Source organism: Vipera ursinii (assembly GCF_947247035.1).
Source record: "Vipera ursinii genome assembly, chromosome: 3".
Taxonomy (NCBI): Eukaryota; Metazoa; Chordata; class Lepidosauria; order Squamata; family Viperidae; genus Vipera; species Vipera ursinii.
Genome location: NC_139516.1, coordinates 71,171,024 through 71,187,680, shown reverse-complemented (window position 1 = coordinate 71,187,680; position 16,657 = coordinate 71,171,024). Strand labels below are relative to the sequence as shown.

At 39.4% G+C, this 16,657-nt stretch overlaps 1 protein-coding gene across 1 annotated transcript in view; it reads left to right on the top strand.

Annotated features, from left to right (window-relative positions):
* The window catches only part of NEGR1 (neuronal growth regulator 1), a gene marked incomplete at its 3' end in the record, with an annotated part of 549,603 nt that overhangs the window by 521,363 nt on the left and 11,583 nt on the right, over window positions 1-16,657 (top strand). The gene's annotated exons all lie outside the window — the stretch shown is intronic.

Genomic DNA, 16,657 nt, shown 5'->3' with positions numbered 1-16,657 from the left:
ATTGTGATGTGCTTCCTACATACCTTAGTTAGCTGACTAGCAAAAAGTTCATCTATTTCCTCTGTTTGGTTGGGTGACCTACAGTATACACCTATGGCAATGTCATTTTCCCCCCTTTTATATTGACCCAAATGCATTCAAGTTTACAGTTTTCATTATTGTTGTGCTCTATTTCTGTAGAGATGTAGTTATTCCTTATATACAGGGCAACTCCACCTCCTCTTTTATTTGGTATGTTTCTTTTAAATAATTTAAATCCCTCTAGCTGTGTGTTCCATTTGTGGGTTTCATCCCACCATGTTTCCGTAATGGCAACAATATCATATCTGCCCTCATTAACCTGAATTTTTAGTTCACCCTGTTTGCTGTTCATACTCTGTGCATTGGTGCATAGACATTTGAGTCCTTTATGTCTGACCCTGTGTTTACTTTCTACATAACCTGTGTGGTGCCTGAGTTCCCCTATTGTCTTACCACCTATTTGGTTAGTGCACTTTGTGTGGAACTCGCTAATAGAAGCTTTATTTTGCTTGACAGCAAGGTAGATATTCTTGTCCACACACACATCTATGTTACATGCATTGATAGCCCTATAATTTTTAGATTGGCGGGGACAGGGATGTTCTATGTCAATTAACTCACTGTCCCCGCTGTTTAGTTTAAATATTCCTCCAGAAAATCTTTGAATTTATAGCCGAGTAACTCAGTCCCTTTCTTTGAAGGATGCAAACTATCTCTTTTGTACATTTTTTCATTGCACCAGCTACAGACATCGTGACTAATATATCCAAAACCTTCCCCTTTACACCACTCCTTTAGCCACATATTGAATTGTGCTATATGCTGGCCTTTTCCATTTTGCTCCTTATACACTGGTAAAACCTCTGAAAAAGTAAGCCTACAGCCTATTCTGCTAAGTTCCTGCCCCAAGCTCTGGAAATCATTCTGTACAGAAAGTACATCTTTTTGGGACAGATCGTTAGTGCCAAGATGTACAATACCCTCCACATCACAGTCCTTACTGGCATTCTTGATTATTTTAGAAATACGCTTCTTGTCCCTACTGGCAGTAGCACCTGGAAGACACCTGAACTCTTTCGAAACCTCTGTGTCCTTTCCTAAATTTACATCCCTTATACATAATTGAATCTCCAACCAGAAGGTGGCTTCTCTTTTTAGATGCCTTTCTGTTCTTGCATGACTGGTGTGTAATACCAGATTCGAACTTCTCCCTGTTGAGGTAGTGGGAGGTAGTTGGACTTTGTTGTCCTCTGGTTAGAATTTTTTAGAATTGCTATAAAAATTGTAGAAATAAAAATTTCAAAGTGTGACAACATGTTCTTAATTTTTCAAAAGTTCCAAAATAGATGTTCTAATAAGAGAACTTTGCGCTGCTGCTTAGCATCACAAAACTCCATACAGCTATTTCCAGAATGAACGAGGTATCAGTGGACTGATTAACAAAGTGTACTAACTTAGATCTAAATCAATCCCTTTATCATTTTCTCTCTCTCCCTCATTCTCTCTCATAAGTTTGGAGATAAGAAATATTTTAAGTATGCATTAAGAATTATTTGTGTTCAAGTACACTTTAAAAAAAATTTCAAGGATTTTTCATATAGTCACCACAGGATTAACTAAAAGCTTTGGATATTAACCCAAAATATAACCGTCATTAAAATCCTCCAGTAATTTGGAAAAGCTTAAAGTGTTCTTTTTTTCTTTTTCTTTTTTAATTTCCAAAAATAATTCTTTCCATGTTTTGAAATGTATAGCTAGCATAAGGTATATGTCAGACCTGCCCCAGCTGCATCCCTAGGAAAGAACTCCATTTGGTTGAATTAATAGGTTCTTTTACTAAAGATCAACGGTTGCAGCAAAAGCAAGGCTAGATCTAAGTATTCCTGTGCAAAGGTTACAGTTCTCCCCTTTCCCTGGCCCTCCCCCCTTGACCACTTCAACAGTGTCCAATGGCATCCCGGTTTGATGTTTTGGGAATTGCTTTGATGTCAGGCACTTTTCAAAATGGATTCACATTCTTTTCCCAAGCCCTAAACCTAACCAACCTACAAGCTCAGAGAACAAACCTTTACCCTCATCCTATACCCAAGCTACAGATAATCAGCACTATGACAAAGCTAGTGTTTCTCAGTGGCTTGTAGAATATAAAGTATAACAGCAATTCAAACATTTGTGGTATGATTTATAATAAATACTATTATAAAACTGTTGTGTAGTGAGTTCTTTGCGCAGGAAAGAAGACAAGGCGAGTGAGTTCTACAAAGCTCATGGTTTATTGCTTGCAGGATCTGAACTGAGAATTGGGCTGCAGCTTGCAGCAATTTATAGCCTGGCCCCTAGGCGGCAGCCAATAGATTTAAAGTAACCCATTGCCACCTAGGGGCAGCCAATAGCAGCACTGGAGACTTTGAGTCTGGGTTGCTGGAGAGCCGTTAGCTGCTCCAGCTTAACCACGTGGTGTTACACTTGAGCCCAATACATAACACCCCTCCCCTCTTAGATCAGACAACATCATAGCAATAATTAGTAAACAAACAAGTTACAAGACTTAACATCATAGCAACTATTTGTAAAACAATACAAGTTAACATTATAGCATCAGAATGAGTAGACTTCCATTATAGTACACAAGACAGTTAATATCATATTCCTACTACTGTTTAAGTACAGTGACAAGTTACAGTACAGACAACATTATAGTTCCTTTATTTAACAATATAGTCAACTAGATAAGAAGGAGGCTTGCATGCCCTTGTGGAGCATCTCGGAGTTCCAGTCACTTTATGGTCTACCAAGTTACCCATTGGACTAGGTAAACCATTGTCCTTTGAAGCACTTGAGTCAAAGGAATTAGAAGCTCTCTGGCTGACCTCTCCAAGTTGGCCCACCCCAGAGTCAGACTGATTAGCAGAGTTGGCACAGTGGTTGTTAAAATCTGGTTGGCTTGCTCCGTCAGAGGATCCATGTTGCACTACTGGACTCCCCTCCTCTATGCCCAGTTACTCATTACTAATGAATGGTCTTGAGAGTCCATGTGTGGGCTAGTTTGGCTGTAAGATTGGGGACTTTGGGAGGGATTTACAACGCAGTCCTCGCTTAGTGGCCATTCTGGAAACCGTTTCCTGAGTTGATCAATGTGGCATCTGACGACTCGCCCTCCCTCCAATACCACTTCGTAAGAAAGGTGACCAGATGATTTAGTAATTTTACCAGGGACCCACAAATTTCCATGTCCATAGTTCCTTGCCCAAACCCAATTGTCCACTTGTAGCCCCCTCGGGGGTTTTGGTCGAGAGGCTTCTGCTGCCACTCTATCTGGATGCAATCTGTCCAGTTTAGTGATCAGTCGCCTCCCCCAACAAAGTTCTGCAGGACTTTTGCCTGTAGCAGTGCAGGGCATAGAATGCTGACAGAGTAAAAAATCTGCCAGTCTGTGATGCCAGTCACCTGTTACAATGCATTTAAGCGATTCCTTCATGGTCCTCACCATACATTCAGCTTGACCATTAGAAGATGGGTGAAAGGGGGCAGACATTGCATGTCTGATAAGATTTGCTCTTAGGAAGGCCTGAAATTCAGCAGCAGTGAACTGAGCCTCATTGTGTGAAACTAAGACATCTGGCAACCCGTGTTGCAAAGAGTTTTCTCAGCACCTGGATGGTCCTAGCAGTAGTCATGTTTGCAACTGGGATTACTTCCAGCCATTTGGAGTGACTGTCCACTATGAGGAAGAGCTGTCCCTGAAAGGGTCCAGCATAGTCTATGTGAATTCTAGACCAGGGAGTGTGCCCCCACCCCATAAGGAGATGCATCACATGCTAAACAGACTGGTTTAGACTCCTTAAAATGAGTTATAGTGGATTTGGCTGACAACAGTGCTTTTAAGTCCTGGAAACCTTTCTCATGAATGCCCATCCATTCCCATGGAGCTTTTTTATATAAGAGCCTGTGAAGAGGCTCTGCCAATGCAGCTTTGTTAGGCAGGAAAGCATGGTAGAAATTGAGGAGGCCCAAGAATGCCTGTAGCTCTCCTTTGGATTTAGGGCTAGGAGCCAATTTAATGGCCTTCACTTTAGAATCAGCAGGGTGAATACTGTTAGCATCAATTCAAAATCCTAGAAATTCTGTTGAAGGGACCCCAATACTACATTTACTCTTCTTTAATTTGAGGCCTGCTTCTCGAAGCCTCTGTAAAACAGCCCTGAGCCTGCTGACTAACACTTCTGTGGATTCCCCAGCAATAAGTACATCATCAAAATAAGAGGAAACACCCTGAATGCCTTTAAGTGTGCGTTCCATGATCCCCTGAAAAATGTCTGGGACAACGCTAACTCCAAATTGTAAATGCTTTACCTTGAAAGCCCCCCGTGAGTCACGATTGTCTGAGCTGTGGCTGTGGCTTCATCAACCGGCAGTTGCTGATAGGCCTGTGCTAAATCTAATTTAGCAAAAATGGTTTCTCCTTGCAAGGAAGCTAAAATATGGTTCACCACTGGGACAGGGAAAGCGTGTTGCTTAAGGGCTTTATTCAATGTACATTTATAGTCTGCACATATCCTAATTTCTCTGTTGGCCTTAAGTGGCGTGACTATCGGAGTTTCCCACTCCCCACCATCAACTGGTTGTAAAACGCCCTGTTCTACAAGCTTGTCTAATTCTAAATCAATTTTATGCTTTAGGGCAAAATGGACCCTTCTAGGCTTAACCCTAATGGGAACTACATTGGGATCTAGCTTGAATGAGATAGGCGGGCCTGTGTATGTTCCTAGGGCTGAATCAAAAATGTCTGCAAAGTCCTCGCAGACTGACGAAAGGGTTGCAGCATGTGTCCGGTTGATACCAATTATTTGAATGCCTAAAGCATCAAACCAATTGAGTCCTATGAGACTCATTCTCTGGCCCCCTACTACTATGACATCCAAGTACCCATAAAACCCTTTAAATTTTACAGCCAAGGTGGCTTCTCCCTTAACTTTGACTTGAGCGTTTTGAAAGTCAGTTAAAATTATGTCGGAGGGTCTTAGCTTGGCCCATTGCCTACTGCGACTGCACATGAAATTGAAGGTGTGCTGGGAGATAATGGAGACAGCAGACCCAGAGTCCATCTCCATTTTACAAGGGACTCCTTGTAACTCCACCTGCAGTTTGAGTTTAGGTTTGAGGGGGCATCAGGCAGCATACAATTCTACAGCTTCTGTAAAACCCCACACTAAATGGACCCTGGACCCCAGTACCTCTCCTGGTCGGATCTTCCAACTGGTGTTTGGGTGGCTGGTCCCTCTGGTAAGCTCTGCAAACCGTTGCGATGTGGCCTATTTTGCCGCAGGCCCTGCACGTGGCTGACTGGAATCTGCAATCAGAGCATTGATGGTTGCCACCGCAACCCTTACATCTAGGTAAGAGAACTGCCTTGTAAGTGTTCTCTTGCTGTTTGCTGCTGCAATGCTGTGCATCGGGTTGCTTGTGAAGCTTGTTGACTTCAGGAACTTCTTCCTCCGAAGATTCCTCTGAGTGTTCGGTGTCCTCGTGGTGGACTTTTTCTTCATGTTTCACTGTTTTGGCGGGCTGGACTGTTTGGACTGCACCCTCAGTGGCTTCGTCTGCCATTACTTCGTCTTGGGCTTTGATGATTGTTAAATTCGGTCTGGCAAAAAGTCTTTGCTGGAATGTTCGATTCCATAGGCCGCAGACAAGCCAATCTCGCAGTCATTCCTCCACGTCGGCAAATTTACAGAGGCGTGCGGCCTGCCTCAAGGCCACGATGTATTATGATGCTGTTTCGCCAGGCTGCTGCAATTGCTGTTCAAACTTGAAATGCTAAGCAATTACTGACCTCTTTGGCTGGAAATGCTCTCCCAGCTTCTTCTTGAGGTCAGCGTAGGAAACTGACTCTACTGGTGTTGGTGCAAAGAGATTTTCAGCCACGTAGAGCAGCATGGCGACCTTTAGCCCATCTTCTGCGACTTGGTTTGCCTGGACATAGCTCTCTACCTGGGACAAGTAGGAAGACCATCCCTCTGGATGCTTGACATCGAATTCGCAAAGTCTTCTGACCTTCAGCATGCTGTCTTTGGCTTGTTTCTGCTGAGCACAAGGTCGCTAGCGTGGATTGATAGTCAACTAAAGGGGGCGGAAATGTCTTTTCCCTCCAGGCGTGAGCTGCCTCTCCCCTAGTGAACTTCAGTTCTTCTGGAGAAGCAGGATCCCACCTTCGTCGCCAGTGTTGTTTAATGAGTTCTTCGCACAGGAAAGAAGACTAGGCGAGTGAGTTCAACCAAGCTCATGGTTTATTGCTTGCAGGATCTGAACTGAGAATTGGGCTGCAGCTTGCAGCAATTTATAGCCTGGCCCCTAGGCAGCAGCCAATAGATTTAAAGTAACCCATTGCCGCCTAGGGGCAGCCAATAGCAGCACTGGAGACCTGGAGTCTGGGTTGCCGGAGAGTCGTTAGCTGCTGCAGCTAACCACATGGTGTTACACTTGAGCCCAATACTTAACAAAAATGAGTTCAAGAATAAAACAAACAAAGCAAAAATAAAGAATAAAGAAGAATTAGAAAATAGTCCTTGACTTTCAGTAGTTTCCTAAAATTATAGGGAGAGGGAGATGGAAAGGAACAGCCTGATCGCCATATAGAGGCCATTCAAGAACATTATGCTATCATAGAAAAACAGTGCCTTTTGATCTCGCCCTCCTTCACCCCCTAATCTGTAGAACAGGGGTGTCAATTTCATTGAGGGCTGCATCAGCATTGCAGTTGCCCTCAGGGGGCCGGGTGGGAATGGCCTGGGTGGGTGTGGCCTACTGGGTGGGCGTGGCTAGAGTGCGTATAGCCTACTGGGTGGGCATGGCCAACTCTACATCATTCGCATCAAGGGTGCCTATGGGAGCCTGGGCAGGAGTGGGACAGATCTGAGGGTATCTGGCAGAAGGAGGGTCTCTGGGCCAGGGCCAAGGCAGTGGGGGCCGTTCCCTCACTGTTTCCAGGATGGCTTCACGGGCCACATGAAACCACTTCACGGGCCGGATCCGGCCCCCGGGCCTTGTGTTTGACCTGTCTGCTGTAGAACTACAAGTAGCTGCTCCATACAAGATCTAGTAAATCAGACCGATTCTAGTTGGTCCTGTCATAATATGGTTAAATGGTGGAAGGATCCATGTTTGACCAACAACTCACTAGCTATCAAGCTTATCAATTTTTTTGTGCTGCAGCTGCCAAAAAAGCCAACACAGTGTTAGGCTGCATTAACAGAGGGATAGAATCAAGATCACGTGAAGTGTTAATACCACTTTACAGTGACTTGGTAAGGCCACACTTGGAATACTGCATCCAGTTTTGGTCACCACGATGTAAAAAAGATGTTGAGATTCTAGAAAGCGTGCAGAGAAGAGCAACAAAGATGATTAGGGGATTGGAAGCTAAAACATATAAGGAAAGGTTTCTGGAATTGGGTATGAATTAATGAAGAGAAGGATGATTGGAACACTGATAGCAGTGTTCCAATATCTCAGGGGCTGCCACAAAGAAGAAGGAGCCAAGCTATTCTCCAAAGCAACTTAAGGCAGGACAAGAAGCAATGGATGGAAACTAATCAAGGAGGGAAGCAACCTAGAACTAAGGAGAAACTTCCTGAACAATTAACCAGTGGAACAACCTGCCTCCAGAAACTGTGAATGCTCCAACACTAGAAGTTTTTAAGAAGAGACTGGACAGCCATTTGTCTGAAATGGTATAGGGTTTCCTGCCTGAGCAGGGGTTTGGACTAGATGACCTCCAAGGTCCCTTCCAACATGATGATGATGATGATGATGATGATGATGATGATGATGATGATGATGATGATGATTCATTCCTTCACTGTTCAGAAAACCACTATAGCTTCTCTCAGACCATGCTACCAATGAGAAACGTTTCTCTGAAAAAAAGCAGAGAAAGACAGATTTGGATAAACACAGACTCAGTCACATATTCATTCATTCTTTTATGCCTCAAATCTCTCTTCCACCATTAAAAAGTATCAATGACCATATTGTGATGATGCTTGAAGAATGAGTTCAAGGCTGGATTAGTCACTCACTGTTTGCATGAGACATTTGTTACCCACTTAAATGATTCCTTTTGATCTGGCAGTCATGCTGATTTCTCCTGACCAAATTCAAGTAGTTAATTATGTGAGACTATTATGTTAATTTGGGCTAGCACACTGAAATAAAATTACTTTCAAAATATTCATCTGGACATATCACTCTCCTATTTCTAATGAATTTCTGTCCTTGACATAGTGCTACTGATACTAGTCCTAGCAACAGCCTGTCCATCTCCTTTTGTGCCAAAATCGTAATTTCTCTATCAAGATGTTGATCCTCTATTACCACCATTTGGTTCCATTGCTACTATTTCAAACATTTTATGGATACAGTATCCATAATAGGACTATAAGTATAACATCAAGCTGAATAAAACTGCAAGCTAATATGCTGTAATTAGTGGTTAAGACTAGGCAAGGGAGAACTGCATTTGGATTACAGACATCTAGGAACATTTTTAATGACCTTGTGCTGTTGCTGTCTTTCATGTTATTTTATCTCATTGTTGTGTTAGTAGGTTATAATTCAGCCTGAACAATTTGGAGAAAAGCAAGATAAAAATGCAGTGTATAAAATAACATATCACCTCTGTCAAATTTTAAAAGAACTACCGTATTTATAAAATCAGTTTTTGAATGCTGGTGTACTTCAAGGGTCAAGTTAGAAGCAAATGGAAGATGTAAATTTTCAAAAGAATTCCTATTGTTCGTAATGTTGTTTTCCAGTATGGAACCCATGGCACCATAAATTTAAGGGGTTCGTAAATTTATATTGTTATGTGGAAGTTTTTAAAAGAGAGGAATACAATGGTGTCTTTTATTTTGCAGAATTTCTACAATCTGGCATATCAGAGTTAGTATCATTCAAGATATTTTATTTCAAGAAACAGTAAGAAAGCTGTTATACTGACATTGCTGAAGCTATGGAAAGAGCTAACTATCTGTAACATTTAAACTATGAATGTGTCCATTTTTGTTTATTTTTTGTGTGTAAAACAGTATATTTTTTTAAAAAGATAATATCAATAAACAGAAAATTACTAAAGTTTTATAATTAATGCTTAGTGTGACATTAATAAGAGATAAACCATGCCAAGGAATCTCTTTGAATTGTTTTATGATATCAAAAAGATATATGGATATTTTGAGCTTAATGCCCCAAATCTCTATTATTACCGTATTTATAAATCTCAAAAGAAAAAAAAAAGAAATGAGAGAAAAAGGAAAAAAAAACTCTTCTTAGAATAACTTAGATAATTATTTAATTTCTGATTTTCCATTCTTTATACTCCAACCCACTTGCATTAATTATTGGCATAAATTTTAGGCACCATGCTTTAAGTGTTTGTGTATATTTTGCCACATAACATATATAGAAGCCATTCTTGCTAATTAAAACATTTATATTATTTGTTTTATTTTAAAACTGGACTCTGGAAACTTTGGACTCTTTCTGAGTAGGCTGCGTCAACCTTTTGCTTCTCAGTGGAGTTAATAGACTTGGTTTTCATTTGTACATGGTTTGCATTAGGTACTTTGAGAATATATTATGGACAAGACTTTTCCTGAGGTAAACAAGTCAGGTTGCTCTCTTCATCGCCTATAACCTTTTCAACCTTTTCACAGATTGTACCACTTTTAGGCTGTGGCAGTATTCGAGTACCACCAATCACCTAACAAGGTGTCAAAAACTTGATGACCCCCCCCAAAAGAAAAAAAAATGATAAAGTACAGGTAGTCCTCGACTTACAACACTTCGCTTAATGACTGTTCGAAGATACAATGCAGGGGTCTTCAAACCTGGCCCTTTTATGACTTGTGGGCTTCAAGTCCCAGAATTCATCAGCGGCTGAGGAATTCTGGGACTTGAAGCCCACAAGCCATAAAAGGGCCAGGTTTGAAGACCCCTGATACAATGGCACTGAAAAAAGTGACTTATGACTGTTTTTCACACTTATGACTATTGCAGCATGTCCCCAGGTTCATGTGATTTCAGCTCCAAACTGTAAATAAGTAAATTGTGAAATACGCTACAGATAGTACTTGGCAGTTCATTTAGTGACCGTTTGAAGTTACAATGACATGCCTATTTTTTTCATACTTACGACCCCTGCAGCATCCCCATTGTCATGTGGTGAAAATTTAGACACTAGGCAACTGATTCATATTTATGATAGTTGCAGTGTCCCAGGGTCATGTGATCCCCTTTTGTGACCTCCTGACAAGCAAAGTCAACGGGGAAGCCAGATTCACTTAACCGTGTTACTAACTTAACAACTGCAGTTATTCACTTAACAAATGTGGTAAGAAAGGTCATGAAATGGGGCAAAACTCACCTAAGAAATGTCTCACTTAGCAACATAAATTTTGGGCTCAATTGTGATCGTAGGTTGAGGACTATCTGTACACCCACTTGCCACACTTTGAATGGGAAACTTGTGCCTGTTCCTCTGACATTGATCTTTGCACTGTTCTATCCCCTTCTCTCCCTCTGCTTGTCTCAAAGAAGCCTCTTCTCTTCTCCGTCTCTCTTTCTCCGTCCCCTTCTCTTTCCCTGTCGTTAAGATAAATTAAAACTGGACTTTTGTGGTGATTTCAAATTTTCTATCAAATATGCATGTAAAGATTTGAAGATACCCAGTGAAGATATTGATTGCAGTGCAGCTTTTCTTCTGCCAAGCCAGACCAATCCAATTTAATAGTTTAAGGATTCTTTATTTGCCAGTAGCCAAACATATACCAAGCTTTCTGTCTAACTGTAACAGATGATACTTGGCATGTGTACATTTTTAACAATTTATTTTTTGAAGAAGTAACACCACCTGCTCTTGCTTCAGTCATTTTTCCCAACAGACAAGTTAGCATTTGCTACACAACAGTTCCATATTGTGTTTTTTTTCAGAATAATTCAACAAGCTGGGTTAATGATTCTATTTATAAGAATAGGTTATTGTTTTATTTATTTTTTTCCTAACTGTAGGAATCAAAGCAGACGTCTGCTCCTGCATCGTTTCAGAATCCTAGTTAATGACACTTATGATGAAATTTAAAATACAGACACCGCATACATTTTCAAAATGGTATTGGATTAAAACTACCAGCTCCACTTTCAGGGCACTTCAAGGAATTAGGCTCAATAGGCCTAAAAAATTGCATATATTATATAAATTATGCACTGTGCAGCTATTTTACATTGTTTGGTTCATAGCAACTTCAACAAGTTTTTTAGATTTTTTTTAATCTCTTTATTATTTTTATAAATAACCTAAGGTAGTAAACATGTCTAATACTCAGTGGTGTTACCTGAACAACTGGTCCTCTATTTGGACACCACTTCCGGAAGTCCATTCTGAGCTGGGGAGGCTTCCCAGGCCCAGAATGGCCCACCATAAGTGCATGGATGCCACTTTTGGAAGTCTGTTCTGAGCCTCAGAGGCCTAAGGGAGATCTCCGAGGCTCAAAATGGACTTCCAGACTTAGCATCCACGCACTTCCGGCTGTCCGTTCTGGGCCTTGCAAAAAAGAGGTAGGGCAGGGGTGTCAAACTGCCGGTCTGTGGGCCAGATGCATCATAGCAAAACCGTGCGCACCCCATTGCCAGGATGTAAGGCATCTGTAGATATTTTCTCAGCCCTCTTTCTGATCCATGTAGTATACAGGTCCTCAGTGGAAGGCAGGCTGGTTCCAAATAGTTTTTTTCTGCAGACCTAACTATCCATTGAAGTCTGTACCTGTCTTGTATGGTTGGTACACCAAACCAGACAGTTATTGAGGTGTAAATGAAAGACAATTCCTTTGTAGAACTGTATCAGCAGCTCCTTGGGCATTCTGAACTTCCTAAGTTGACACAGGAAAGACATTTTTTGTTGTGCCTTTTTAGTGATGGGTCTAATGTCAGGTGTCCATTTGAAATCCTGGGAGATTATAGAACCCCAAAATTTGAATGACTCTACTGTTGATATTGTGTGGTCTAATATAGCAAGAGGTGGTAGAATAAGAGGGCTCCTCCTAAAATCCACTCTCATCTCCATAGTTTTAAGCATGTTCAGCTCCAGATTTTTCCAGCTTCACCGTAGGACCAGTTGTTTAACCTCCCTCTGTATGCAGATTCATCATCCTCTCGAATGAGATCAATGACTGTTGTGTCATCTGTATACTTCAGTACTTTAACAGAGGGATCCTTAGAGATGCAGTCATTGGTATAGAACAGGGTTGTCAAACTCTCAACATCACATGACATGTCGCGACATATCACGACTTTTTCCCCATTGCCGGCAATGGGGTGGGCGTGGTTTCAGCGTGACGCATCCAGCCCCCAGACTGGCAGTTTGACACCCCTGGTATAGAGAAAAAGAGTAACAGAGAAAGCACAAAGCCTGTGCTAATTGTTGGGGTGTTCATGTGATTATCCCAAGTTTCACCTGCTGCTTTGTATCTGTCAGAATGTCAGTATGAAGATGTGTCAATAAATATTTAATTACCTAATGAATAAAATAAAACCAGTTCTTATCTCAAAGAGTAAGTTATCCTTGGAACAATAAAAACCTTAAACTTTATCTTGCTTGAAACAATTATCTTTTATCACATTCACAAAAATATTATTACCAACTGCTGATATGCTTAGCATCCAAATATTATTTGGGCACAAATTTTGTTTTTAACTGTAATATTATACAAAAAAGCTCGTCTTGGCCCATTTCCTTTGCTTTTTAAATCTTACTATTTTATAATAGCTTGAGACATATTTATTTTGAATTCTTCAGCCAGCTTGCATAACTCCATTTAGAGTTGGTTCATGTTTTATTGTCAAGCCAATCAAAATAAATGGTAAAATTTAAATAATTAATAAGACTGTGATTATTGTTAAAAGCCAAAGAAACCATTTTGGTTGCCAAATAGAGTTTTGAAGTTGAATCTTCAATTTGTTTTTTATTATTTACTTTTAGTCAATTTAGTAAATAACAGGTTTCCTAAGCATCTGGGCAAATGACTTTATCATTTTACTAATACAGACAACTTTTGTGATGTTATATCTATCTGTTCCATGGCTGCTTAATATAGAGCTCTTAGCACCACATACCACCATCTAATAGAAAAAGACTTGGCTTTAACTTAATCTACTTTCATTGATTTTTAAGTTGAAATACTAACATTTATCTATATTTTTTGTAATTTAATATATAGTAATAAGAATTATAAATGATGCCATACCTTTTGTGGAAAATTTCAAATCATACTTTCAAGTTTAAAAAAAAGTTTAGCATTATTTTAAATGCAGAAAGTTTGTTTTTAAATCTTTCGTTTACAGTAACTGGAACTCTTGAGAAATGAATGGAGAAAGAAAATAAGGGAGAATGGCAGTTGTAAGTTTTCCCAATTCAGATCCTTTGTGCATTTATTTTTGTGTTCTTCACCCAAGGTCATTGTTTCAATTATCATAGTTTGATCCTCAAGCTATAAATTACAGCTTTCTTTTTGACAAAGTTTCCTCCCATCAAAAACACTAATAATTCTGTTGTGACACATTCTGAGTAGATTAGGTCTTCTATCTGAAGTCAGTGCTTTCTGATTCAATATACAGCCTGTTGTCCAGTTTCTGTAAAGTCATAAATTCTGAACCATAATATTTAGTGATTTTATCTGTAGAACTCAGTTGGGGCTTCACCCATGTACTGTCATTTCATCTTTACTCTTAAGATGCAATTTTGACAAGGTATATTTCTTATGAAAAGATTCTGACCTTCAGTTAATTCAACACAAACCTTCTAGTTTGTTTTACGTCCAATTTATTACTTAAGTTGGTTACCAAATTATGTCTTAATAAATTATTAACCTTCAATGAGAACGGTATGGTGCCTTTAATACAATTCAAGGTGTACCAGAGTGCAGTTCAATGATAACATTTTACAATTCCTTTAACGCTTTAGAATTGTTCCTTATTTTTCACTATCAAGAACAGATAACAAATAGTTGTAAGGTGATGTAATGGTTAAGGCACAGACTAGAAACTGAGAGGCTGTGATTTCCAGTCCTACCTTAGGCACAAAGCTAATTGGGTGATCACTTCTTCTCAGTCTGTCAAAAGCCTTACCAAGAAAACTGCAGGAACGTATCTAGGCAGTGGCCAGTAGTCAGTACTGAGTCAAAAACACTCCCCAAAAATGGATAGTGCAACCATTTCCATCTGCTTTACCTTCATCTGTCTGTCTGTCTGTCTGTCTATCAAATTTATACATCACTCATGTCGCTTAAGTGACTTACACATTTTAAATTTATTCCAGTTATTACTTAAGAGAAGAATGAAACAGAACTATAACAAGGTTGGGCACACAATTGGGGTGAGTGGGTGGGTATTTATTTCATCCTCAATCCAGTTTAACACAATTTTGGAGAATGGTCTCAAATATTCTGCTTATTCTGAAGGAACACAATGCATTGTTCCATGTGCCACCATAGGGACAAGCAAAGGTTTTGCTGTGAGGACTTCTAAGGACACAGTGTTAGTTCTTGCCTCTTTTGGTTCCACGGCTACCAAATAGGAGTTAAAAAAAAAAAACCAGGCCGCTTCTGCCAGCCAACCTGCTGAAACATTGCCTGCTAATTAAAAAAGGAAAACATTTTTTACATCCCCCTAGGAAATGAAAGAAGTGAATTACAGCCACATTGATCACACTGAGCCTAGCAAGAAGCAAGCACACAAATCCAGCCTCAAGTCAGCGAGAAGCCATAGGAATAGTTAATTGGATTCACTTCAGTATATCCATAATGAATACCTGTAGACAAAGAAAAAAAATACATGAGTTAATGCATGTGAATTCTGTATTATGAACCATGGCGTGCAAGTTCTTCAGAACCAATCCAAGCACCATTTGGTAATGCATTAACCGTAATGGAAAACTCTGGACAACTGCAGCAATGCACATATTTTTGCACTTCAGGATATTAACCTGCTAAAATTCAGTGCCACAAAAGCAAGTTCATAGTTTAATTTTTGTGGAGAAAGATAGCATCTTAAAACACAGTCAACAATATTATCAATATTTCTGATAGATGCTTTGCACAGTTTTGTGTCTGTTTATTTTCAGTGTCTGCCAAAGGGGGGTGTGGGGGGGGAAGCACTACCTTAGTTCATGTTTAATTTCTAATAGAAAGTATTTAATAACAGCAGTAAAATTACTTTAAAGACAAGTAGAAGTATTTTTCTTATATCCAAAATAGTTCTACGTCTCTTAAATTGTACTTCACTGATTCTCTCTAAGCTCACCCCCTTTCCTGAACTAGCTCCCACCAATAGCAGCAGGAATGAGGTGAAACTACTTCTTTTAATGACTAATACAGCGCAATTTAAAAGAGAAAAAAAGAATCAAATTTGAAAACAAACTATTCATAACATGAGAAACAACCCGATCAAAGCATATCCCTATTGATAAATGCTCATTACGACAATCATTTTTTATCTGTAAGAAATTAACATTGTTTTCATCCTGATATTGACTTTATAACAAATACATCTGAAAGCTGTTTCGACATATATAGTAAAGGTTTTTAAGGGGGGGGTGTGTGAATAAGCCACGGAAGCAGGAAAGGTTACTTCTTCCTGACACATAATGCAATGATTGACAAATCTTTCCCAAATTGATGTGCTCTATGTTCAGCTCCCTTATTTAAGGAGTTAAGTCCCATGACATCTGGACAGCACTAAGTAGAAATGCTATTTCATTAAGCATGTGCTGATTTTCTAAAGAAAGATATTTTCAGTGCTCTCAGACATCTGTAGACTTAGTTTAAGAATAGATTTTTAGTTATTTCCCCCCATCTTATCCATGTTAGTGCAAAACATAGGCCATAGTGCTAAAAACAATATGTACATATTTTCTTGTAAAGAGATGTGCAAGGCAATGCATCCATAATAGTTGAACAGGACCATGCTGAAAAAATTAAATTACATACAGTGATAACCTATTGGCCAGAAAGACATGAAGAATAATATTGTTGCTACTTCCAATATAGTAAGTATTGTCCTCTAAAGAATAAAACAGATGCCTTTCCTATATGGGATCTGCCTTTATTAATAGGACGCTCCAATGGTTGAGGATAAAAGAATTCTACATTCTTAATGTAACAAAAAAATATGTTACCAAATCCTTTCAGTTGTTGTTCTCTCTCTTAAGAGACTGTCCTATTTTAAAACATAGTAATTGTACATTTATAAGACGTAGGACTTGTTCTGTATTCTGTTAACCAATATGAACACCCACGTTTTCTACTTTCTTTTCGTTTGTATGTCAGAACATTGTTAGGAAAGTTAGCAGTCTCCATGCAGGTAGAATGCTCCTTATCTTTACATGTATTTGATAAATAATGTAAAGTAGCATTTGTGAGTACAACATATAATTATTGCATTTCATCACTTCCAAATGAATTACCAGAGTTCGTTGAAAGATGGGCAGCTATATAGAAGTTTTAAATAAATAACATAAAATAATATAATATAATAATTTGAAAGCCACATGGCTTCCTCACTAATTGTTGACTACTGCTTTTGTTAA